Source organism: Gracilinanus agilis, chromosome 2 (assembly GCF_016433145.1).
Source record: "Gracilinanus agilis isolate LMUSP501 chromosome 2, AgileGrace, whole genome shotgun sequence".
NCBI lineage: Eukaryota > Metazoa > Chordata > Mammalia > Didelphimorphia > Didelphidae > Gracilinanus > Gracilinanus agilis.
In genome coordinates, this window is record NC_058131.1 from 352,880,368 (window position 1) to 352,890,472 (window position 10,105).

Genomic DNA, 10,105 nt, shown 5'->3' on the forward strand with positions numbered 1-10,105 from the left:
CTTTTTTTTTTTTTTTTAAACCCTTACCTTACATCTTGGAATCGATACTGTGTATTGATTCTAAGGCAGAAGAGTGGTAAGGGTTAGGCAATGGGGGTTAAGTGACTTGCCCAGGGTCAGCCAGCTAGGAAGTGTCTGAGGCCAGATTTGACCCTAGGACCTTCTGTTTCTGGGCCTGGCTTTTAATCCACTGAGCCACCCACCTACCCATTTGGGGTTTTTCTTGACAGAGATAACTGGTTTACCATTTCATTCTCTAGATCATCTTATAGATGAGAAAACTGAGGCCAATGGAGTTAAGTGACTTGCTCAGGTTGATATAACTACTAAATATCTGAAGCCAGATTGGAACTCAGGAAATTGAAATCTTCCTGGCTTCAGGTCAGGCACTCTATCCACTGCCCCACCTAGCTAAACTAAGTAATTTCTAAAATGCCTTCCAGCCCTAAATCCCATGATTATTCATGTAACTCTTTCTTAGAGTAGTACTCTTATAACATGTAACTCTTCCTTTAGCCTTTGGAAGGGAGAGAGAGACCTTGCTCTGTTTGGAGGGGTCCCAATTTGCTGATAGTGGAGAGACACACTAGGGTGCCAGGCAGTGGTGCACGTCCCCAAGCTGACCAATCCCACAGCCCCAGGCTCTGGGTTTCCAGAGATATCTCTCCTCTCTTTTTTCTCCCCTGCCTCCCACCCCCACCCCCAAGGACACTGTGGCCAAGAAAAGGTAGCCAGTCCTAGGAAGTGGCCCATAGCTCTCCAGGAGGGGTGAGGAGTCAGAAAGCCAGAGAAGCAGGACCCCTATCTCCTCTCTCCTGCCAGTACCCTCTTTGTCATAACTCTAACCTTATCTCCCAACTTTGTTCATTGCAGAACCTCCAAGTGAGGACTTTCCCCTTCTAGAGCCCAGCTTGAGAGTCTTGCTTCTCTCTACCACCCAGACAGAGGAGGTTAGCAAAGAGTGTTCTGCTTTAGTATTAGAGGACTTCAGAGTTAGAAAGAGGCCCCAGAAGTCATCTGGTCCAACTGTGCCAACACAGGAAATGACTCTGTGTCATCCCTTACTAATGATCATGCAGCTCTGCTTGAAGACCTCTTGTGCTGGGGACAGCTCTAATACCCCCTTAACATTAAATCTAACTGTCTCTTTTCAACTTCCACTCACTACTTCTGATTTGTTCCCTTTGGGGCCAAAAAGAACAGATCTAGGCACTCTTGCATATGTCAGGCCTTCAAATATTTGAAGACAGCTATGGTAGCCCACTACTTTCAAATATTTGAAGGGCAAAGACACTCACTAGCTGTGTGACCCTGGGCAAGTCAATTAACTCTGCTTACTTTGGTTTCCTTATCTATAAAACGAACTGGTGAAGAAAATGGCAAATGATTGCAGTATACTTACTAAGAAAATGAAGAGTTGAACACAACTGAACAAAAACTTCTCATTTATCTTGTGATTCATTGATTTTTGTTTTATAACTCTGTGCCATTCTGTTATAGCTACTTTTGGGGGACTTGAAGAAGAAGTAAATTGGCCAATGATGTTATAAGTAATTGACTTTTATAAATTCCAATTTCTTTTATTTATCCACTTATTTTTAACATTATTTTTTAAACCCTTACCTTTCATCTTAGAATCAATATTAAGTACTGGTTCCAAGGTAGAAGAATGGTAAAGACTAGGCAATGGGGGTTAAGTGACTTGCCTAAAGTCACACAGCTAGGAAGTGGGTAAGGCCACATTTGAACCCAGGACCTCCTGTCTAAGCCTGACTCTCCATCCACTGAGCCACCTAGCTGCCCCCTATTTTTAACATTCTTTTAAAATCTTTTTAACTTCCAAATTCTCTCCCTCCCTTACCGAATGAAAAGGCAAGCAATATGATAGCAATTGTACATGTGAAAGTCAAGCAAAACATATTTCCATATTAGCCCTGTTGCAAATCGAGGAAGAAAAAGCCAGAAATATAAAGAAAGTGAAAAAGTATGCTTCAAACTGCCCTTAGAATTGGAGAGCATTTTGCTTCATGAGTCCTTTGTAATTGCTTAAGATCATTGTCTCGATCAGAATAGCCAAATCTTTCACAGGTGATCATGGTTACAATATTGCTGTTATTGCGTACAAAGTTATCCCGGTTCTGTTCTCTTCTGTTAAAGGGATTTTCTTAATCTCTCCCTCGGTCTCCTTAAGAGGCTAGAGAGCAGGATTTCTAAGTAGATCAGAACTGACAGGAGTCAGTGAGCCGCTGAAGATTCCATTACCAGGGAGACCAGGACTGAGGGGAGGAAGTAGCCTGCCCTCTGAGAGGAAGTTAGGGGGGACAGTTGGTCAGTGAAGAGATAAAGGAAGCAGCTGCTGGTAGTTGGAGGTCTTTTTCCTCTGGGATCTCTAGAGAGCAGGAGGTCTGTCTCTGAGGCAAGGATCTGCTGGCAGTTGGCTACTGACAGACGCATTGCTCTAGAAAACTGGTTGAAGGAGTGAGTGAGTGGTGGCTGTTTATTATTTTAGGGAGTTAGGTAGTTAGTGAATAATTCATAGATAGAGTAGGTTAAGATAGACCTAGTGTGCCAGGCAGAAGAACCTGTCCTGAGAAGACAGAGATAGTTTTAGGAAATTTTAGGTAGTTATTAGGTATTTAGGTATATTTATAGGGTATAAGATTAATAATCTCGTTCCTCTTTTCTTTCTATCTGTACTTCTTTCTTAAATTAAACAAAATTTCTGTTATGTCAAACTCCTTAATTTAACCCTTACAATATATACTTTGTATCAGTTGATATAATGTATATCTTCTTACCAAGTTTTTAAAAAAAAAAACACCCTGCTTGACATTTCTTATTGCCCAGAGATATTCCATCACAATCATATACCACCACTTTTTCAGCCATCTCCTCTATTTCTAATTCTTAGACACCACAAAAAGAGCTGCTATAAATATTTGTGTACATATAGATCCCTCTCCCCTTTCTTTACTCTCTTTGGGATACAGACCTAATAGTGGTATTGCTATGTCAAAGGATATGTATAAGAAATAGCTGGGTGGCACATGGATAGAGGACCAGGCCTAAAGACAAGAGATCCTGGGTTCAAATCCAGACTCAAACATTTCTTAGCTATGTAACCCTGGGCAAGTCACTTAATCCCAATTGCCTAGTTCTTGCTCTTCTGTCTGTTTTAGAGTTGCTACTAAGACAGGCTGTAAAAGTTTATTTTTTTAAAGGATATGTACAGTCTTATAGCCCTTTGGGCATAGTTCCAAATGGTTAGACCAATTCATAACTACCAATAGTGCATTAGTGTCCCAATTTTTCTGTTATTTTCCTTTTCTATCATGTTAGCCAATCTGATAAGTGTGAGGTGATATCTCAGAGTTGTTGTAATTTTCATTTCTCTAATAAATACTGATTTAGAGCAGTTTTTCATGTGCCTTTTTTGTATTTTAAATATCTTTTGAAATATATTTATTTTTAGCATTCTTTTAAGAGAATTTTGAGTTCCAAATTCTCCTCTTCCTCCCAACTCTCCCCTACCTACTGAGAAGTCAAGCTATATGATATCAATTATAAATGTGAAATAATGTAAAACATATTTCTATATTAGACATAAACAAAAGGTGAGAAAAATAAAGAAAATTATATTTCAATTTGTACTTATAGTTCATCAGTTCTCTCTCTTAAGGTAGATAGTATTTTTTTTATCATGAGTCCTTTGGAATTATCTTGGATCATTGTATTGATCAGAGTAACTAAGTCTTTCATAGCTGATCATCATCCCAATATTATTGTTACTGTGTATAATGACCTCCTGGTTCTTCTCATTTCACTTTATATCTGTTCAAATAGATCTTCCCATGTTTTTCTGAAACCATCCCCTTGTCATTTCTTATAGCACTATAGTACTCCATCACAATCATATGCCACAACCCAAATGATGGATATCCCTTCAGTTTCCAGTTCTTTGCCATCACAGAAAGAGCTATCATAAATATTTTTAAATTGTCAGTCCTTTCTCTTTTTTTCTTTTATCTCTTTGGGGCATAGACCTACAAGTGATGTTGCTGGGTCCAAGGCTATACACAATGTTATAGCTTTTTGAGTCTACTTCCAAATTGTTCTACAGAATGATTGTAATCTACCAACAGTTCATTGGTATACCTATTCATTTTTCATCCTCTACAGTATTTATTATTTCTGATAGGTGTCACACTCATATTCTGAGTGAGACAACTCAGAGTAGTTTGTTATGTCTCTAAGCAATAGTGATTTAGAACATTTTTTCACATGACTATAGATAGCTTTAATTCTTCTTATGAAAACTGCCTGCTCATATCCTTTGATCATTTATCAATTGGTGAATGGCTCTTGTTTTTATGTATCACTCAGGTCCCTATTTATTTGAGAAATGAGGCCTTTATCAGAGATACTTGCAATAAAAATTTTTATATTGCTTCATTGTCTATGGTGGTTTTTTACAGCAAAACAAAGTTTTCCTAATTATCACTTTTAATTAGGTATACTTTTGCTTTAGTTTTGTTTGAGATCATGACTGCCTTTTTTACTTCAGCTGAAACATAATAAATTTTGTTCCAGCTCCTTATTTTAAATCTGTGTTTGTGTCTTTCTGTTTCAAGTGTCTCTTGTAAACAACATATTGTTGCATTCTATGTTCTAATCCATTCTGCTATATACTTCTGTTTTATGGGTGAGCTCATCCCATTCACATTCCCAGATATGAAAGTTGTGGACTTCCCTCTATCCTATTTTATTTTGTTTATTCTTCTTTTAACCCTATTCCTCCTCAAAATTCTGGTGTTTCTGACCACTGCCTCCTTTAATCCACCTTCCATCATTCTCCCTTATTTCTCCTATCTCCTTTCCCTCATATTTCTCTGTTGGGAAAGAGTCATTTCTATATCCAACTGAGTATGTATATAAATGCTTCCTTCTTTGAACAAATTCCAATTCTGATGAGAATGAGGTTCAAGCATTGCCTGCTACCCTGTTCCATTTTCTCTTCCTTGTACGTCTCTTTTATGTGAGAAAAATTTCCCCATCTATCTCTACCTTCTCTCTTCTCCCAATGCATCCCTCTTTCTCACATTCTTTTTTTTTAGATCATTCCAATATAATTGACTCACAGCCATGCCTTCTAACTGCCCTAATAATGATAAAGTTCCTAAGGGTTACATGTACCATCTTTCCATACAGAAATGTAAAGAGTCCTTATGATTTCTCTTTCATGTTTATGTTTTTATGCTTCTCTTGAGTCCTGTGTTTAAAAGTCCAATTTTTTATTCAGCCCTGGTCTTTTCATCAGAAATGCCTGAAAGTCCTCCATTTTATTGTATATCAATTTTTCCCCTGAAGGATTTTACTCATTGTCTCTTGGTTGTATTCCTAGCTCCATTGTCTAAACCCTCTACTCCTTTAACATAGAAGCTGCTAAATCTTGTATGATCCTGACTGTGGCTCCATAATATTTAAATTTTTCTTTCTTACTGCTTGAAGTATTTTCTCCTGAACTTGGGAACTCTGAAATTTGGTCATAATATTACTGAGAGTTTTCATTTTAGAACCTTAGGAGAATATTTCAATTTCTATTTTATCCTCTGGACCCAAGATATCAGAACAGTTTTCCTTCATAATTTCATGAAATATAATGTCTAGCCTCTTTTTTGATGATGGATCTCATCTAGTCCAATAATTCTTAAAAAAAAACTCTTACCTTCTTTCTTAATATCAATTATAATATAGGAGAGTGGCAAGTGCTAGGTAATTGGGATTATGTGACTTGCTCAGGTCACATAGTTAAGAAGTGTTTGAGGTCAGATTTGAATCCAGGTCTTCTCAACTCAAATATTGATGCTCTATCTACTATGCTACCTAGCTTCCCCTAGTCCAATGATTCTGAAATTACCTTTCATCAATCTATTTTCCAGGTCAGGTTTTTTTTTCTGATGAGATACTTCATGTTTTCTTTTTTTTTTTTTAATTTTGACTTTGTTTTATTGTTTCTTGATGTCTCATATAGGCATTAGCTTCCACTTGCCCAATTCCAATTTTTAAGAAATTGGTTGCTTTGGTAAGTTTTTGTACCTTTTTCCCATTTGGTCAATTTTGCCTTTTAAGAAATTATTTTGATTAGTGAAATTTTTTATTTCTTATACCATTTGACCAATTCTGTTTTTTAAGATGTTATTTTCTTCAATAATTTCTATGCCTCTTTTACCAAGTGGTTAATTGACTTTTCTTTCTTTCATTTTTAAATCCTTACCTTCTGTTTTAGAATTGATATTGAGTATCGATTTTAAGGCAGAAGAGCAGTAAGGGCTAGGCAATTGGGGTTAAGTAACTTGGCCAGTCTCACACAGTTAGGAAGTATCTACGGTCACAGTTGAACCAAGACCTCTGGTCTCTAGGCCTGGTTCTCTGATCCATTGAACTAGCTAACTGTCCCTCTACCTAGACTTTTGCTGAACTTTTTGAGAACTGACTTCCAAAAATCTAAGATGCAGATTAGACTCTGCCTGACTGTTTCCTCCTCATTCATTAAAAATTCCAAAATGGCACAGTTATTTCTTTCAAGTTTCCCATTGTTTGTGATTCAGCAATCGGTTTCTTTTTACTAGTCACAATCAGACCCTGAATAGTGGTTCTACTTGTAGCTTCCTTTATCTATAGAGAAATGAAGTGATCATCAAGGCAGCAAAAATTTATTAGTTGCTCTGTTTTTATGAAGCACAGAGAGAGAAAGATAAATGCAGGCAGAGACAGAGAAACAGATATGCTCCTATGTAAAGAATGTTAGATCTGGAGTTAGACAGTCTGAATTTGAATGCAGGTTCTATTATTTCCATATTTATATGTCCTGGGGCAAAGCATTTAACCTTTGGGGAGTCTCATTTTTTTCATCTGTAGACTGACAAGGTTTAGACTTGATTATCCCTTTTGGCTCTACTTGTATAGGTAATAATCATAGCTAATGAATGGATAGCTAGGTGGCACAGCAGATGGAGTTTGAGACCTGGAGTCAGGAAGACTGCTCTTCCTAGGTTCAAATTTGACCTCAGACACTTCCTAGCTGTGTACCCTGGGCAAGTCACTTAATCCTTTTTTGTTCTCAGTTTCCACATCTATAAGAAGTGTGAGAAAAGGAAATGGCAAGCCACTCCAGTATCTTTGCCAAGAAAACCCCAAATGGGGTCACATAGAGTTGGATGTGACCAAAATTACTGAACAATGGCAACAACAATGTTCTTGGGTGACAGACATACTGTGTTTTAACAGATCCATCCTTAAAAAGGGTTTTGGGTGAAGCTGGGTGGCTCAGTGGATTAAGAGCCAGGCCTAGAGACGGGAGGTCCTAGGTTCCAGTCTGGCCTCAGACACTTTCTAGCTTTGTGACCCTGGACAAGTCACTTCACCCCCATTGCCTAGCCCTTACCACTCTTCTGCCTTGAAACTAATATACAATATTGATTCTAAAATGGAAGATAAGGGTTTAAAAAAAAAAAGGTTTTGCATTGTTCTAAAACCTAACAGAATTTGTACTCCCCTACTGGACTCCAGTGAAAATAAAGGGCTGCCTCCATGCTATGATCAAGGCATGTTATTGTTGTTATTTAGTAAAGGAATACTTTGAGCTATTATTAGTCTAGACTGGAGGTATGATGATCATTTGGATGAATCTATTATACATTAATTAAAATATTTGCTTTAGATTATTGAATAAATTTCAGCAAGTATTATTATGGTATACCTTTTCCTAACCCATGTGTTCTTTTTTAAATGAAGTAGTTTTAAAAATGAAATATTTATATTTATTTTCTTTCTCTTCCATCATCTCCCCTATGCTCCCCAATCTACCCACCCCATTAGAAAAACAAAGCACTTGTAACAAATATATCTAGTAATGAAGCCTAACTTATCAAGAGTTTCAAGGACGTTGTGAAAATAAAACTGATTTGAAGTCTTAAATATAGTGGGAACAGCTATTTGACTTGTGGTATGAATTCTCTTATGATTATCAGATCATGCCTTCATTTCATTAGTCTTTCAGTTTTAATGTTAAAATATTTGTGGCTGAGATCATAGATTAGTAGATGAAAATCTGCTTATGGCCAAACTAGGAAATATTTGCCTGGTAGCCATTATATAGATCTTCCTGACTTCAGGCCTAGTATCCACTGTGCTATCTTGTATGACTCAGGTCATTGCTGCTAGGATAGTTGCAAAATCCCACGTGGACTTAATTCCAGACACCCGAACTTCCAATAGCTCTTTCTCCTGATATTTTGAAACTTCCAAGGTCAGGGTCTTCAATTTCCCTTACCTAAAACAAAAGAACAAGAGCCAAATTCACATATTGTCCTCAGGTGAGGTTGAGTGGGTGGGTTAGGCAGAAACTTCTCCCCTTACAGCACTGTCTGACAAACTTGCCCAGAAGTCAAAACCAGAGGAAGCAGACCAAGCTGACTAATGCATTCCAGCTACACAACCACAGTCAGCCAAAGAGGTACCATGTAGCTGGTTGTAGAACATCTATGCATGCTACAAATTTCTCCAGCAAACTTTTATTACATGTCAGCACAACATTCCCCAAAGTAAACTACCCAACCTCTACCATGGGAAGAATTGTATCAGTAGCACTTTCTGCATATCATGAGGGATGGGCTTAGTAGCCAATCTCCTGTTCCATTCAGAAGATTTCCAATTTTATATAAATGAAGACTTGTCTATTTTATCTTTTATGATCATCTCTGTCCCTTGTTTAGTTAAGACTTCTTCCTCTAGCTAGAGTTGTGAAAGGTACTTCCTTCCATTCTCTAATTATATTCATGATATGACCTTTTATTTGGGAGGGGTCATGTTTTTATTGTGGTGCATGATATAAAACCATGTTGGCGAACCTAAGGCACATGTGCCAGGGGAGGCTGTTCCCTTCCCCCTCTATCATGCCTGAGGACATTTTTCTCATTGTCACCCCTCTGCCCAGTCACCCAAAAGGAGTGCTTCCTCCCTCCCCTGTTTGTGGCAGCTCACATGAGCCGTGAAGGTTGTGCTTTGGGCACTCAGGCTTTAAAAGGTTCTCCATCACTGGTATAAGATATTGGTCTCAACCTAATTTCTATCAAATTACTTTCCAATTTTGTTTTTTTCCACATAGGGAGTCCTTATCATATGAAATAATATACTTAGGTTTTTAAATATTCTATCAATGATTTAATATTGAACTAAAACTTGACTAAACTTGCTTAGTAACTATTTACACTTAAGTTAATTTCAATGCATAAAACCCCTACATATTTTCAGTCACTCCTTCTGGCCTTCTTCTTTGTGCATTTATTCTCACTCACTCACTTTTCTTTTCCTTTTTTTTTTTTTTAGACAAACAGGGTTAAATGACTTGCTCAGAGCCACACAACTATTAAGTGTTTGAGGCCAGATTTGAATTCTAGAAGACTATGGTAGCTGTCACTCAAGTTAACTTTTCACTTTAAATGGTAATGGTTTATACTTATTTCAATCTTCTAGTTCTATTTTTTCTTCTTCATAAAAAAAAGGATTTTCAGATTTCTTTATGGATCTCACATCTATTGGTCAACTGGAAATATAAACTATACAATGATGAATCACAATTCATTGACATTAAGTTGTTTCCAGGTCTTCAATTATACATCATACTATTATGAAAACCTTTGTACAATTTAAATGCTTAGATTGAGCTGAAAGCCCTTTTTTCTTTATTTTTAAAAATATTTTCAGGGTACAGTTCCAACAATGGAATTATGCAGGGGGAGGGAGCAGTGAGGTGGCTCAGTGAATTGAGAGCCAGGCCTAGTGACAGGAGGTCCTGGGTTCAAAACTGACCTTACATACTTCCTAGCTGTGTGACCCTTGGCAAGTCACTTAACCTCTATTGCCTAGTCCTTCCCTCTCTTCTGCCTTGGAACCAATACTTGGTATTGATTCTAAGACAGAAGGTAAAGCTTTAAAAAGAAAAGAATTATTGGGCTAAAACCTATGATTATTTTTCCAACATTTAGTCTGAATTGCCAGATTGCGTGCTCCAGAGAATCTATATGTTTCGATCAGTAACAGAGGA